The sequence below is a fragment of the Anthonomus grandis genome, chromosome 9 (assembly GCF_022605725.1).
Source record: "Anthonomus grandis grandis chromosome 9, icAntGran1.3, whole genome shotgun sequence".
Classification (NCBI taxonomy): Eukaryota; Metazoa; Arthropoda; class Insecta; order Coleoptera; family Curculionidae; genus Anthonomus; species Anthonomus grandis.
Genome location: NC_065554.1, coordinates 209,485 through 226,503, shown reverse-complemented (window position 1 = coordinate 226,503; position 17,019 = coordinate 209,485). Strand labels below are relative to the sequence as shown.

Here is a 17,019-nt window from a genome sequence, read left to right as displayed (position 1 = left end):
ACCGTTTAGGCCCCACGGCCGTTTAAGTCCGCGAGGTACCGCGCAAAAAGTTCAAAATTCATTCACAGAAAAATCCGACTTCTAAAGGGTTTATCTTAAAAAGCGCCCTTTAGGAGCTGCTTTATATAAAGGCCTTTAACGTCAATGAGTTTCAGAAAAATCGGCCCGGTCAGTTTTCCACAACGACTTAATCAAATTTTTTTTGTCAAAAAACCGTTTTTTGCCATGCCCACCCCTTCGGGGTGGGCGTGGCGAAAAAATTTTTTCACCGTTATATACTCTCATCCTTCCTACATATAACGGTAAAAACCGGAAAAAAAAATTCGCGATAGAACCAAAGTTATTAGCGTTTATGTGACGCAGGGTCCGAAAATCCCTCAATTTAGCTGGATGCGTTCTTACAATACGCGAAGCGTATTGTAACAAGTAGACGCTTCGCGTCTACTTTAGTCCGTGGGGACCAGTAGAAATTTTAAAAATTTTTGTCAGTACTACAAAAAAAAAATCTCCAAAATTATCCAAGGAGTGCCCTAAACACGCAGTGGGGAAGAGACCTGCCGTACCCTCATAAGGCTCTGAGTTCAAACCTTAGCCTCGGCATGGTGCTCTACCCAACTTTTTCTTTTTTTAGTACTTGGAAAACATTAACATCTATAATAAATCCAAAAATCTCATCCATTATTCTGTAAGAGACCAACATACAAAATTGACGAAACACAAAGTCACGGTCTCACAACATGTAATTAAACGGGCTACACGTGTTTCGCTCTAGTTAGAGCATCATCAGGCCTTTAGAAGCCATCCACACACTTATGCTGTAACTGATGATGCTCTAACTAGAGCGAAACACGTGTAGCCCGTTTAATTACATGTTGTGAGACCGTGACTTTGTGTTTTTCGTCAATCTATAGTAAATACAGAGAGAAAAGGAAAGGTCTTATTATATATTATAATCAGAAATAAATTTCATTGAAATATTACTTACTTATTTCTGGGTATCATGCTTCAGAGAACCATGATGTGTTACAATACGCTCCGCTCTTTAATTTTAGTTTAGTAGAAAATATTCTCAAAACCTGCATATATCAAAATTATGTCAGGGTTCTAAAATGAATCGGTAATAAAATCGTAAACCAGATCAACATTGGAAATAATTTAAAAAATTTGCTTTGGTCCGATTGAAAAAAGTACTATACTACCAAATAGTTACATCTATTCTGTAGCAATAAAAGTTATAAAATTCTGTCTATTATTAATTTTAATATTAAAAAGTGTATCGTTTAACTCTTAGCCATTATTTACAATTTAATTGTTAATTATGCCTAAAAAAACGAATTAACAACTTTGGTATTGTTTGGAAGGTAAACAGCTTAATTCCTTTATGTAAAGCCACCTTAACATGTTTTTGCATAATTCTGACTCACCTTGGTTGCTATCGGGCTTAAGCCATAAAAATCGAAGAAAAAAAGAAGAAGACGAAGAGACTTTCACTTGTCTTATCAATGTCACTTTCCGGCCCACAAGCATAAACGCCACCGGCAACGGAAGTTCCCAAAATCCAAACAAATGTTGGAAGATATTTTTAAGTCTCCGCATCTTTCTTACTTTCCTATATGAAAATAAAATGTAAGTATCACAATTACACACATACAAGTTTTTTTTTTTTAATTCAGTTTCATAATTACCAATTTTTAGTGAATAATCCTGAAATTTATGAAAATACATACATTTTAAGGTTATGTCATAATGTTTTGATTGTTATATTTGATTTTGTTTTTGTTATTTTAGTGGACTACACCAACAAAGGTTATGTGTTTTGCACGAGATTGAAAGCATCATAGCGAAAAACGGACCTGTCATATCTTTAAATTTTCAAAAGAGCCCCTGGAAAAAGAAAAATGAATATCTTTGCCAAGGAATACTAAGGTATTTTTACTAAATCTTTCATTTTTTTTAATACCTAAATGAGGTAATCTATAAATTTTGTTCCTTGTAGGCAAATGGATAAAAAACCTTCAGTCCATGCATTGGTATGTAATTGTTGACAAAAATACAATGAATGGCCTCACTACTTTTCCACATGCAAAGAGGTTAACCAAGGAGAAATTAAAGAAATTGTCAAAAACCTAGGTAAGTCTATACTTGCAACTTATCTTTATTTATTTCAAAGCTTGATTTTTTTCAAGGTAAATACAGAATTGGGTTCTAGTCGACTTTAGGTATCTCCGAATTTTAACATTTTTGAATATGAAATAGAAAGCTAATCTTCTTTGGACTATTTTAAGCAGAAAAAATTGGAGGATGAATAACATTTTCTTTAATAAAATAATAAAAACAAAAAAAATCATGACAATGTGTACCTATGTACGATATAAACTCGTTTTCGAACATTCGCCGCAAGCGCTTTATGGCTTAATGGTAATGAGAGTGAACTATGAGCCGGTCGGCCTGGGTTCAGATTTCAAGTCTGCCAGTTTTACTTTTTTATTTTTTTTGCTACTAAGAATTTTGTAGTTTTGGAAAAATTATTTAATTTAAATTAAATTATACATAAAACATGACCAAAAAGCCGAAATTGTTTATATAACATAAAAAAAAAAGATTTTACCTTTTATGGTAATTATAAGTCCCTTTATTTTCGTGTAAGAAAACATACCGAAGACACCCATAATGTATTATTTATTGTTTTGGTACTTTTTAGATTTCGATCCTAATTAAAAATAAAATGATATATAGGCATATTCTATTTAAAATTGAGTCTAAAGAATATTTATTTTTCATATAAATAACAAAAACAAAATTCCCTTCCACCTTCCTTCATTATTCTTTTTTATTGACGTTTCACATAACGCCGCGAGGTGACAGCGTTGCCATACATGTTCTTTGATTAAAGAATTTTTTATTTCTTCTATGATTCTAATGAATGTTTTTAGTGTTTTGGGCTCGGTTGAATTGCATTGGGTTGATTTTGGGTTAGCACACGGGGGGCATAAGCCCCCCGTGTGCCTCGGTGTTGGGTTGGGCTGGGATGAGATGAGATGAGGCGGGTTGGGATGGGATGGGTTGGGTTGGGTTGGGTTGGGTTGGGTTGGGTTAGGTTCGGTTGAGTTGGGATAAATTGTTTTAAGTTAGGATTGATTAAGTTGATTAAGTTAGGTTGAGCACATGGGGGGCGTAAGCCCCCCATGTGCTCGACATTTACGAGCCCTCTCTGTATTTTTTCATATGAATAGAATCTCAAAATGTTAGAAAATGTGGAGGCTACGAACCTTTGCATAAGGGAATACATTTTTTGCTTGTGTACAAATGTGTGTAAAAATAAAACCCATTCACTATTATAGTGTAAAAACACTGCTATCATTTTGGCAGATAGATTTAGATGTCTTTCATATTTTCTCTTATATAAGATATGCTTTTTAGATGTGCTTGTTGCTTATTACATATATACAAAATTTGGCAACTGCGAGATCATATGTCAAAAGTTTGACAATGTAATTATCAATGGCAACGAGTTTCGATCATCAAATAGAGTAGAGTAGACCTCTTTATTTGACAGAATTTAATATTATTTTTTAGCGTCCTATGTGAATGATCCGCAAATTTTTTTCTCTTAATCTATTCTTTTCAAAGTACTCTTTATGCTCAAATTTTAAAATATTGCAAAATCGGAGATACTTAAAGTCGACAAGACCCCAGAATTGCTTAGTACAAACATATCTATACCCAGTACAAGTTCGTCCACTTCTTTGAAGCATGGTACTTCAAACAGAGAAACTGTCAACAATTCGGTAGAAGGTGAGCCGGTGTCGAATTCCAGTAAGGGACATGATTTCAATTTTGCACCAACAGCAGAGCTAAAATTCATTTTGCCGCAAAAAACTGGAGGATGTGAAAGAAAAAAGTGCAGAAGTTAAAATTAAGTTTTTCATATGAGCACATAAAAAATAATCATGACAAAGTTCAGTTGTATACAGGTTTGACATGTAATAAATATTTTTGTAATCTTATTAAGTTAATTAGTTTTATACATTATTTAAATAATAATTGTATACTTCACATAGAATATGCAGAAATTATATGTACATATATAAATTTTTTTATTATAGACACACACGTAATATCTTCATTAAAAATTATGATTGTATGTTATGTAGCATTAGAGCCTAAAAACATTAAGGAGAATAAAGGTCGTTATTGGCAAATGACAATATTATTTTCACTATTTCCTACATTTTTGGTGAAGGGAATAGGCTCTGCCCTAAAAAGCCAGGTTAAACCAAGAGCAAAAAAGTTTAGGTCTCATGAGTGTAAGTAAAGTAAACCTTTCTATTAAAAAGGCCATCCAAGATAAAAAAAATATACTAAAAATATTAATGTTAATTCTTTAGCGACATCTAGGGTGGATATGCTGAATCAACTCATCAATTAATTCACTGTCGTACTGATGAAAGTTATGGCGTATTCACCAAAGTATGCAGATAATCGCTAAATTCAAAATAATTTTATTTGCGTTTTCAAATTATGCTTAAAATTCAAAACTTCTTTTTTTACCTTAAAGGCCATGCAAAACTTAGTAGAAAAGTTTATTAAGTAAATTTTCCACGATTTATACGTGCCACAAGATAAAGGGAAAAGAGGGTCCCATTTATTAGGATATTGGGATAAGACAACCAGGTTTTTATGTCGATTTTTTTTATTTTCCATTTTTATTTTGAAAAGCAATTGTAATAAAATATAAAAAGAATTAACAGGAAAAGAATCGGTAATAAAAGAAACTATTAACGAATTGAATCGAAGCTATAGAAGCCGAGATATTAGTAAAAATGTGGGAAAAACAAAAGAAAACTGGTTTTTTCCCACGGTACAATTTTTTTTTTTTTAAATGATTATTGACAAATTTTAAAGTAAGCCCTAAACTAACAATTTCCAGTAAAAAAACTCAATAAAAAAAAAATTTTTTTTTTGGTCGAAAATCGAAAGGGGTATACCCACGAAAAATTTCGAAAAAATGATTTTATTTTTTTCTGAATTAACTGTGAGTCTGAGAACTTTTTGTTTCAAACAAAAGTTCTCGGGAATATTACGGGATATCCGTATGTCAAAACGAATCGGTTCTAGCTATCATAGAATCGGAGAAACTTGAAAAAAACTGTAAAACATAAATATCGAATTATCAAGAGCCCTATGGAAAAATATCAATTTTTTATTTTTCTATCCTGCACTACTTCAGAGTACCTTTAAAAAAGGTTATTACCAATTTGACTCTAAAATGAACAGAAACCCTATTTCTTTGCAATTTTCGATTTTCGAACAAAATCCGGGGTCAAAATGACCATTTTTTCAAAATATGCTCTGAATTTAAAATTTCTTTTTTCTGGTTAAAGACCATTCAAAAACTAGTAAAAAAGCTTAATAGCAAAATTTTCCACGATTTAAAGGAGTGCCACAATATAAAGAGAAAGATTAGGTCCCATAAGAATTCATGTTTGGGGATAAGAATACCGGGTTTTTTCGTGGATTTTTTTGATTTTTCAGTTTTATTTTTGAGAGCCAATAGTAATAAAGTATTAAAAGAATTGACAGGAGAAGAATAAGAAATAAAAGAAACCATAAACGAATTGAATCGAAGCTATAGAAGCCGAGATATAAGTAAAAATGTGGGAAAAACAAAAGAAAACTTCCTTTTTCCCACCGTACAATTTTTTTTTCCTAAAATGATTAATGGCAAATTTTAAAGTAAGCCCTAAACTAACAATTTCCAGTAAAAAAACTCAATAAAAAAAAAAAAATTTTTTGTTCGAAAATCGAAAGGGGTATACCCACGAAAATTTTCGAAAAAATGATTTTTATTTTTTTCTGAATTAACTGTGTGTCTGAGAACTTTTTGTTTCAAACAAAAGTTCTCGGGAATATTACGAGGTATCCGTATGTCAAAACGAATCGGTTCTAGCTATCATAGAATCGGAGAAAATTGAAAAAAACTGTAAAACATAAACATCGAATTATCAAGAGCCCTATGGAAAAATATCAATTTTTTATTTTTCTATCCTGCACTACTTCAGAGTACCTTTAAAAAAGGTTATTACCAATTTGACTCTAAAATGAATAGAAACCCTATTTCTTTGCAATTTTCGATTTTCGAAAAAAATCCGGGGTCAAAATGACCATTTTTTCAAAATATGCTCCGAATTCAAAATTTCTTTTTTCTGGTTAAAGACCATTCAAAAACTAGTAAAAAAGCTTTATGACAAATTATTCCACGGTTCATACGAGTGCCACAATATAAATAGAAAGATTAGGTCCCATAAGAATTCATGTTTGGGGATAAGAAAACCGGGTTTTTTCGTGGATTTTTTTGATTTTTCAGTTTTATTTTTGAAAGCAAATAGTAATAAAATATCAAAAGAATTGACAGGAGAAGAATAAGAAATAAAAGAAACCATAAACGAATTGAATCGAAGCTATAGAAGCCGAGATATAAGTAAAAATGTGGGAAAAATAAAAGAAAACTTCCTTTTTCCCACCGTACAATTTTTTTTTCCTAAAATGATTATTGGCAAATTTTCAAGTAGGCCTTAAACTAACAATTTCCAGTAAAAAAACTCAATAAAAAAAAAAAATTTTTTGTTCGAAAATCGAAAGGGGTACACCCACGAAAATTTTCGAAAAAATGATTTTTATTTTTTTCTGAATTAACTGTGAGTCTGAGAACTTTTTGTTTCAAACAAAAGTTCTCGGGAATATTACGAGGTATCCGTATGTCAAAACGAATCGGTTCTAGCTATCATAGAATTGGAGAAAATTGAAAAAAACTGTAAAACATAAATATCGAATTATCAAGGGCCCTATGAAAAAATATCAATTTTTTATTTTTCTATCCTGCACTACTTCAGAGTACCTTTAAAAAAGGTTATTACCAATTTGACTCTAAAATGAACAGAAACCCTATTTCTTTGCAATTTTCGATTTTCGAACAAAATCCGGGGTCAAAATGACAATTTTTTCAAAATATGCTCCGAATTCAAAATTTCTTTCTTCTGCTTAAAGACCATTCAAAAACTAGTAAAAAAGCTTTATGACGAATTTTTCCACGATTCATACGAGTGTCACAATCTAAAGAGAAAGATCAGGTCCCATAAGAAGCAATGTATTAGGATAAGAAAAAGTGGTTTGTTTCTTGTTTTTTTTTTTAATTTTTATTTTAAAAGGCAATTATAATAAAATAAAAAAAATTTAAAGAATAGAAAACGAATAAAAAATTTATCAACTTATTGAATTGAAGCTATAAAAGCCGTGATATCAGTAATATAGTAAAATAATACAAAAAATACACCTTTTTTTGACAACGCAACAATGTCTTTTTTTTCTAAATTGATAAACTATTTATATAAATTTATTACCAATTTAGCAACCCCCACTAAAAGAACCCTAACTAAAATAAAACTATTATTACTATTATTTTTTTTCCAGATATTTATACCTTGTCTTAACCTTTATGCTGCTATTACTATTATTATAAATATTATCTTTCTTGTAAATGTCCTTAAACCTTAAAACACCCTTTATAATACGATTACTATAATTATAAATAATATTTTCCTTATGAAAGCACTAAAACCCTAAAATATGCTGACGATTAATATTACTTTTATTATAAATAATATTCTCCTTATTAATGCACTTAAACTTTAAAACACCCTGTAGATTAATATTACTATTATTATAAATATTATTTTCCTTATAAATGCCTTAAAACCTTAAAACCCCCCGTATAATTCTATTTATATACTATTATTATCCTCATAAATGTTCCATAATATCAATACCCTCCGTATATTTCAAATATATATTTATTAATATTTATATTCGTTTTATTTATCCTAATAATTTATCAAGAAACCGCGTAAAATTGTCCCCATAATACTAATAATATTCATTAATAAAATAACTCATGACGTCACGAGACGAACACGACGCGTTTATAATTGTTGCCAGACCTACTCCATCCTTCTCTCAAACCGCTTTTCCTACTCTAACTCGTAGCGCAAACGGGCCGAATTTGCCGCCACAAAACCCCGAAAACCCCGCGCTTACGTCATCAGACCATGTGCGACTCGATAGTGACGTCGTCCGTATGCCTTTACATTGGGTCAATTTGGTGCTGGACCGCCAACGTTATTGTACCATGAGCTGGCTCCCTGTGTCTCGAGGGTATGACTGGTTGATTGGAACGGCTTATTTTTGGGGGTTTTTCTTAAATAACAGCTCGTTGCGGAAAAAACGGTAACATTTGAAGAAAAACGGTTTTTAGTGGATTATAGCCAGATAGTGTCCGGTGATTTCAGAAAAAAAATGGTTTTCGTAGGTGTCATAGGTATGCCGGTATAAAGCGTCAAAGTTAAAAAAAGGTGTAGAGCAAAAACCGCTCTACGTAGAAGACTGTAGACTATGTCGAAAAATAGCATTTAAAAAGTTCTTAAAATGCTGAAAGTTTGAAATTTCTAGGTGCTGCCAATAAAGAGTTATTAAGAAAAGTAGAAAAAAACGGTCAAAAAAAGGCTCAAAAAGGGGTTTATATTTGTTAACACAGCTCACCCTGTATAATATGTAGCACCATGAATAATACCTCTATTTAATCCTAAAGGATTAAGCTTTCAAACGGTGTAAACAAAAAAAATTAAAAAAATTTTTTAGAAGTAGAAAAAAATTTATTTCTCGAAAAATTCACTTTTTTTTTTTTCGAAAAAAAAAATTTTAAGTTTGAGCTCGTTTATCTCGAAAGGAGTTTCTTTTGGAAAAAAATAGTTTTAATAAAAAAGAAAGCTACATTTACGTAGAAAAGGGCTGTTTTATTCGCATTGTCGGGAACATTACGGTTTAGGCCCCACAGCCGTTTAATTCCGCGAGGTACCGCGCAAAAAGTTCAAAATTCATTCACAGAAAAATCCGACTTCTAAAGGGTTTATCTTAAAAAGCGCCCTTTGGGAGTTGCTTTGCATAAGGGCCTTTGACGTCAATGAGTTTCAGAAAATTTGGCTCAGTCAGTTTTCCACAAGTTGCTGCACCGACTGTTTTCGCGAAAAAAGCGGTTTTTTGCCACGCCCGCCCCTTCGGGGCGGCGTGGCCAAAAAAAATTTACATCATCACGTAGCCTTAACCTTCCCACATAAAACGGTGAAAACCAGAAAAAAAAATTCGCCATAGAACAAAAGTTATTAGCGTTTATGTGTCGCAAGTCGGAACCTCCACCATTTTTTTCCGGTGCGTTCTTACAATACGCGAAGCGTATTGTAACAAGTAGACGCTTCGCGTCTACTTTGGTCCGTGGGGACCAGTAGAAATTTTTAAAATTTTTGGCAGTACTACAAAAAAAAATCTCTACAATTATCCAAGGAGTGCCCTAAACACGCAGTGGGGAAGAGACCTGCTGTATCCTCATAAGGCTCTGAGTTCAAACCTTAGCCTCGGCATGGTGCTCTACCCAACTTTTTCTTTTTTTAGTACTTCGAAAAAATAAACATCTATAGTAAATACAGAGAGAAAAGGGAAGGTCTCATTATCTATTATAATCAGAAATAAATTTTATTGAAATATTACTTACTTATTTCTGGGTATCATGCTTCAGAGAACCATGATGTGTTACAATACGCTCCGCTCTCAAGTAACTCGTATAAATATAACCAAAATTCAATGATACCTTCTTAGTTTATTATAATGCGCCATCTATGGTAAATACGCTAAAACAGAGTCCTCAATTATAATACACTGTTGTACTGACGAACGTTATGGCGTATTCGCCATAGTATGCAGATAATTTCATTTACCTTTTTAAATTATGCTCCAAATTCAAAATGTATTTTTTTACCTTAAAGGCCATTCAAAATTAAGTAAAAAAGTTTTATAAATAAATTTTCCACGATTTATCCGTGTCACAAGATAAAGGAAAAAGAGGGTCCCATTTATTAGAGTATTGGAAAAAGACAACCGTGTTTTTATGTCGATTTTTTTTATTTTTCAAATTTATTTTTAAAAGCTTATAGTAAATAAGATATAAAAAGAATTGACATGAGGAGAATAAGGAATAAAAGTAACCAAAAACGAAATGAATCGAAACTATAGAAGCCGAGATATAAGTAAAAATGTGGGAAAAACAAAAGAAAACTGGTTTTTTCCCGCCGTACCATTTTTTTTTCCTAAAATGATTATTGGCAAATTTCAAAGTAAGCCCTAAACTAACAATTTCTATTAAAAAAACCCAATAAAAAAATAATTTTTTTTTTGGTCAAAAATCGAAAGGGGTATTACCCACGAAAAATTTCGAAAAAATGGTTTTTATTTTTTTATAAATAAACTATAACTCTGACAACTTTTTGTATTAAATAAAAGTTCTCAGGCATATCACGAGGTATGCGTATGTCAAAATAAATCGGTTGTAGCTATCATAGAATCGGAGAAAATTGAAAAAAACTATAAAACATAAATATTGAATTATCATGAGCCCTATGGAAAAATTTTAATTTTTTATTTTTCTATCCTATACTACTTCAGAGTACCTTTAAAAAAGATTATTACCGATTTGACTCTAAAACGAACGGAAAACCTATTTCTTTGCATTTTTCGATTTTCGAACAAAATCCGGGTCAAAATGAGCATTTTTTCAAAATATGCTCCGAATTCAAAATTTCTTTTTTCTACTTAAAGACGACTTAAAAAGTAGTAAAAAAGCTTCATGACAAATTTTTCCACGATTCATACGAGTGGCACAATATAAATAGAAAGATTAGGTCCCATAAGAATTGATGTTTGGGGATAAGAAAATCGGGTTTTTTCGTGGATTTTTGTAATTTTTTAGTTTTATTTTTGAAAGCCAATACTAATTAAATATGAAAGGAGTAGACAGATGAAGAAAAAGGAGTAAAAAAAACCATCAGTGAATTAAGTCGAAGCTATAGAAACCGAGATATTAATAAAAAGGTGGAAAAAACAAAAGAAAACTCGTTTTTTCCCACGGTACCATTTTTTTTTCCTAAAATAATTATTGGCAAATTTTAAAGTAAACCCTAAACTAATAATTTCCAGTAAAAAAACTCAATAAAAAAATAATTTTTTTTTTGGTCAAAAATCGAAAGGGGTATGTATACCCACGAAAAATTTCGAAAAAATGGTTTTTATTTTTTTCTAAATTAACTGTAACTCTGACAACTTTTTGTTTCAAATAAAAGTTCTCAGGAATTTTATGAGGTATCCGCATGTCAAAATAAATCGGTTCTAGCTATTATAGAATCGGAGAAAATTGAAAAAAACTGTAAAACATAAATATCGAAATATCAAGAGCCCTATGGAAAAATGTAAATTTTTTATTTTTCTATCCTACACTACTTCAGAGTACCTTTAAAAAAGGTTATTACCAATTTGACTCTAAAATGAACAGAAACCCTATTTCTTTGCAATTTTCGATTTTCGAACCAAATCCGGGGTCAAAATGACCATTTTTTCAAAATATGCTCCGAATTTAAAAATTCTTTTTTCTAGCTAATGTCCATTCAAAAAGTAGTGAAAAAGCCTTATGACAAAATTTTCCACGATTTATACGAGTGTCACAATATAAAGAGAAACATTAGGTCCCATAAGAATTCATGTTTGGGAATAAGAAAACCGGGTTTCTTCGTCGATTTTTTTTTATTTTTTAGGTTAATTTTTGAAAGTTAATAGTAATAAGATATCAAAAGAATTGACAGAAGAAGAATAAGAAAAAAAAAGAAACAATCAACGAATTGAATCGAAGCTATAGAAGCCGAGATATAAGTAAAAATGTGGGAAAAACAAAAGAAAACTGGTTTTTTCCCCCGTACAATTTTTTTTTCCTAAAATGATTATTGGCCGATTTTAAAGTAAGCCCTAAACTAACAAGTTCCAGTAAAAAAACTCAATAAAAAAATAATTTTTTTTTGGGCGAAAATCGAAAGGGGTATACCCACGAAAAATTTCGAAAAAATGGTTTTTATTTTTCTATAAATAAACTATAACTCTGACAACTTTTTGTAATAAATAAAAGTTCTTGGGTATATTAAGAGGTATTTGCCTGTCAAAACGAATTGGTTCTAGCTATTATAGAATCGGAGAAAATTGAATAAAACTGTAAAACATAAATATCGAATTATCAAGAGTCCTATGGAAAAATGTCAATTTTTTATTTTTCTATCTTGCACTACTTCAGAGTACCTTTAAAAAAGGTTATTACCAATTTGACTCTAAAATGAACAGAAACCCTATTTCTTTGCAATTTTCGATTTTCGAACAAAATCCGGGGTCAAAATGACCATTTTTTCAAAATATGCTCCAAATTCAAAATTTCTTTTTTCTGGTTAAAGACCATTCAAAAACTAGTAAAAAAGCTTTATGACGAATTTTTCCACGATTCATACGAGTGTCACAATCTAAAGAGGAAGATCAGGTCCCATAAGAAGCAATGTATTAGGATAGGAAAAAGTGGTTTGTTTCTTGTTTTTTTTTTTTTAATTTTTATTTTAAAAGGCAATTATAATAAAATAAAAAAAATTTAAGGAAAAAAAAACGAATAAAAAAATTTATCAACTTATTGAATTGAAGCTATGAAAGCCGTGATCTCAATAATATAGTAAAAAAATATAAAAATACACCTTTTTTTGACACCGCATCAATGTCTTTTTTTTCTAAATTGATAAACTATTAATATAAATTTATTACCAATTTAGCAACCCCCACTAAAAGAACCCTACTAAAATAAAACTATTATCACTATTTTTTTTTTCCAGATATTTATACCTTGTCCTAACCTTTATGCTGCTATTACTATTATTATAAATATTATTTTCCTTATTTATGCCCTCAACCTTAAAACCCCCCGTATAATTCTATTTCCATACTATTATTATCCTCATAAATGTTCCATAATATCAATACCCTCTGTATATTTCTTAATATTTATATTCATTTTATTTATCCTAGTAATTTATCAAGAAACCGCGTAAAATTGTCCCCATAATACTAATAATATTCATTAATAAAATAACTCATGACGTCACGAGACGAACACGACGCGTTTATAATTGTTGCCAGACATCCTCCATCCTTCTCTCAAACCGCTTTTCCTACTCTAACTCGTAGCGCAAACGGGCCGAATTTGCCGCCACAATACCCCGAAAACCCCGCGCTTACGTCATCTGGCCATGTGCGACTCGATAGTGACGTCGTCCGTATGCTTTTACATTGGGGCAATTGGGTGCTGGACCGCCAACTATTTTGTACCATGCGTTGGCTCCCGTGGTGTCGACGGTATGATTGGTTGATTGGAACGGCTTATTTTTGGGGGTTTTTCTTAAATAACAGCGCATTGCGGGGAAAACGGTAACATTTGAAGAAAAACGGTTTTTAGTGGATTATAGCCAGATAGTGTCCGGTGATTTCAGAAAAAAAATGGTTTTCGTAGGTGTCATAGGTATGCCGGTATAAAGCGTCAAAGTTAAAAAAAGGTGTAGAGCAAAAACCGCTCTACGTAGAAGACTGTAGACTATGTCGAAAAATAGCTTTTAAAAATTTCTTAAAACGCTGAAAGTTTGAAATGTCTAGGTGCCGCCATTAAAGAGTTATTAAGAAAAATAGAAAAAATCGGTCAAAAAAAGGCTCAAAAAGGGGTTCATATTTGTTAACACAGCTCACCCTGTATAATACCTAGCGACATGATTAATACTTCTATTTAATTCTAAAGGATTAGGCTTTTAAACAGTGTAAACAAAAAAAATTAAAAAAATTTTTTACTAGTAGAAAAAAAATAATTTCTCGAAAAATGCACTTTTTTTTTTTTTCAAAAAAAAAAATTTTACGTTTGAGCTCGTTTATCTCGGAAGCAGTTGCTTTTTGAAAAAAATTGTTTTAACAAAAAAGATAACTACATTCACGTAGAAAAGGGCTGTTTTATTCGCATCATCATGAAGGTCACCGTTAAGGCCCCACCAATGTTTATGTCCGCGAGGTACCGCGCAAAAAGTTCAAATTTCATTCACAGAAAAATCCGACTTCCAATGGGTTTTTTTTTTTAAGCTCCCCTTCTGCACTGCTTCCCATGAAGGGCTTTGACGTCTGTGAGTTTCAGAAAATTCGGCTCAGTCAGTTTTTCACAAACCTCTGCAGCGGCTGTTTTCGCGAAAAATGCGGTTTTTTGCCACGCCCGCCCCTTCGGGGCGGCGTGGCCAAAAAAAATCTACACCGTCACGTAGCCTCAACCTTCCCACATAAAACGGTGAAAACCAGAAAAAAAAATTCGCCATAGAAGCAAAGTTATTAACGTTTATGTGACGCAGGGTCCCGAAAATCACTCAACTATGTACGGTGCGTTCTTACAATACGCGAAGCGTATTGTAACAAGTAGACGCTTCGCGTCTACTTTGGTCCGTGGGGACCAGTAGAAATTTTAAAAATTTTTGTCAGTACTACAAAAAAAATCTCTACAATAATCCAAGGAGTGCCCTAAACACGCAGTGGGGAAGAGACCTGCCGTATCCTCATAAGGCTCTGAGTTCAAACCTTAGCCTCGGCATGGTGCTCTACCCAACTTTTTCTTTTTTTAGTACTTGGAAAACATTAACATCTATAATAAATCCAAAAATCTCATCCATTATTCTGTAAGAGACCAACATACAAAATTGACGAAACACAAAGTCACGGTCGCACAACATGTAATTAAACGGGCTACACGTGTTTCGCTCTAGTTAGAGCATCATCAGGCCTTTAGAAGCCATCCACACACTTATGCTGTAACTGATGATGCTCTAACTAGAGCGAAACACGTGTAGCCCGTTTAATTACATGTTGTGAGACCGTGACTTTGTGTTTTTCTTTGTTTTTCGTCAATCTATAGTAAATACAGAGAGAAAAGGAAAGGTCTTATTATATATTATAATCAAAAATAAATTTCATTGAAATATTACTAACTTATTTCTGGGTATCATGCTTCAGAGAACCATTATGTGTTACAATACGCTCCGCTCTTTAATTTTAGTTTAGTAGAAAATATTCTCAAAACTTGCATATATCAAAATTATGTCAGGGTTCTAAAATGAATCGGTAATAAAATCGTAAACCAGATCAACATTGGAAATAATTTAAAAAATTTGCTTTGGTCCGATTGAAAAAAGTACTATACTACCAAATAGTTACATCTATTCTGTAGCAATAAAAGTTATAAAATTCTGTCTATTATTAATTTTAATATTATAAAGTGTATCGTTTAACTCTTAGCCATTATTTATAATTTAATTGTTAATTATGCCTAAAAAAACGAATTAACAACTTTGGTATTGTTTGGAAGGTAAACAGCCTAATTCCTTTATGTAAAGCCACCTTAACATGTTTTTGCATAATTCTGACTCACGTTGGTTGCTATCGGGCTTAAGCCATAAAAATCGAAGAAAAAAAGAAGAAGACGAAGAGACTTTCATTTGTCATTTCAATGTCACTTTCCGGCCCACAAGCATAAACGCCACCGGCAACGGAAGTTCCCAAAATCCAAGCAAATGTTGGAAGATATTTTTAAGTCTCCGCATCTTTCTTACTTTCCTATATGAAAATAAAATGTAAGTATCACAATTACACACATACAAGTTTTTTTTTTTAATTCAGTTTCATAATTACCAATTTTTAGTGAATAATCCTGAAATTTATGAAAATACATACATTTTAAGGTTATGTCATAATGTTTTGATTGTTATATTTGATTTTGTTTTTGTGATTTTAGTGGACTACACCAACAAAGGTTATGTGTTTTGCACCAGATTGAAAGCATCATAGCGAAAAACGGACCTGTCATATCTTTAAATTTTCAAAAGAGCCCCTGGAAAAAGAAAAATGAATATCTTTGCCAATGAATAGGTACTAAGGTATTTTTACTAAATCTTTCATTTTTTTTAATACCTAAATGAGGTAATTTATAAATTTTGTTCCTTGTAGGCAAATGGATAAAAAACCTTCAGTCCATGCATTGGTATGTAATTGTTGACAAAAATACAATGAATGGCCTCACTACTTTTCCACATGCAAAGAGGTTAACCAAGGAGAAATTAAAGAAATTGTCAAAAACCTAGGTAAGTATATACTTCCAACTTATTTTTATTTATTTCAAAGCTTGATTTTTTTCAAGGTAAATACAGAATTGCTTAGTACAAACATATCTATACCCAGTACAAGTTCGTCCACTTCTTTGAAGCATGGTACTTCAAACAGAAACACTGTCAACAATTTTGTAGAAGGTGAGCCGGTGTCAAATTCCAGTAAGGGACATGATTTCAATTTTGCACCAACAGCAGAGCTAAAATTCATTTTGCCGCAAAAAACTGGAGGATGTGAAAGAAAAAAGTGCAGAAGTTAAAATTAAGTTTTTCATATGAGCACATAAAAAATAATCATGACAAAGTTCAGTTGTATACAGGTTTGACATGTAATAAATATTTTTGTAATCTTATTAAGTTAATTAGTTTTATATATTATTTAAATAATAATTGTATACTTCACATAGAATATGCAGAAATTATATGTACATATATAAATTTTTTTATTAAGATAAGGACAACATGTATTAAAGCATAACACATAATATAAACACACACGTAATATCTTCATTAAAAATTATGATTGTATGTTATGTAGCATTAGAGCCTAAAAACATTAAGGAGAATAAAGGTCGTTATTGGCAAATGACAATATTATTTTCTCAATTTCCTACATTTTTGGTGAAGGGAATAGGCTCTGCCCTAAAAAGCCAGGTTAAACCAAGAGCAAAAAAGTTTAGGTCTCATGAGTGTAAGTAAAGTAAACCTTTCTATTAAAAAGGCCATCCAAGATAAAAAAAAATATACTAAAAATATTAATGTTAATTCTTTAGCGACATCTAGGGTGGATATGCTGAATCAACTCATCAATTAATTCACTGTCGTACTGATGAAAGTTATGGCGTATTCACCAAAGTATGCAGATAATCGCTGAAAA

The 17,019-nt window shown here is 31.5% G+C and overlaps 1 long non-coding RNA gene across 7 annotated transcripts; it reads left to right on the top strand.

Annotated features, from left to right (window-relative positions):
* The first annotated feature begins 922 nt into the window (after positions 1-922).
* Positions 923-16,728, top strand: LOC126740229 (uncharacterized). 7 transcript variants are annotated; one of them, XR_007661845.1, is made up of 4 exons: positions 923-1,626; positions 15,773-15,914; positions 15,985-16,118; positions 16,175-16,728. It is a non-coding gene; the product is annotated as an uncharacterized LOC126740229 (long non-coding RNA). The 7 variants fall into 7 exon arrangements; XR_007661842.1 differs by having other exon boundaries at positions 925-1,806; positions 15,791-15,914; XR_007661844.1 differs by having other exon boundaries at positions 926-1,626; positions 15,773-15,906.
* Positions 16,729-17,019: the final 291 nt, after the last annotated feature.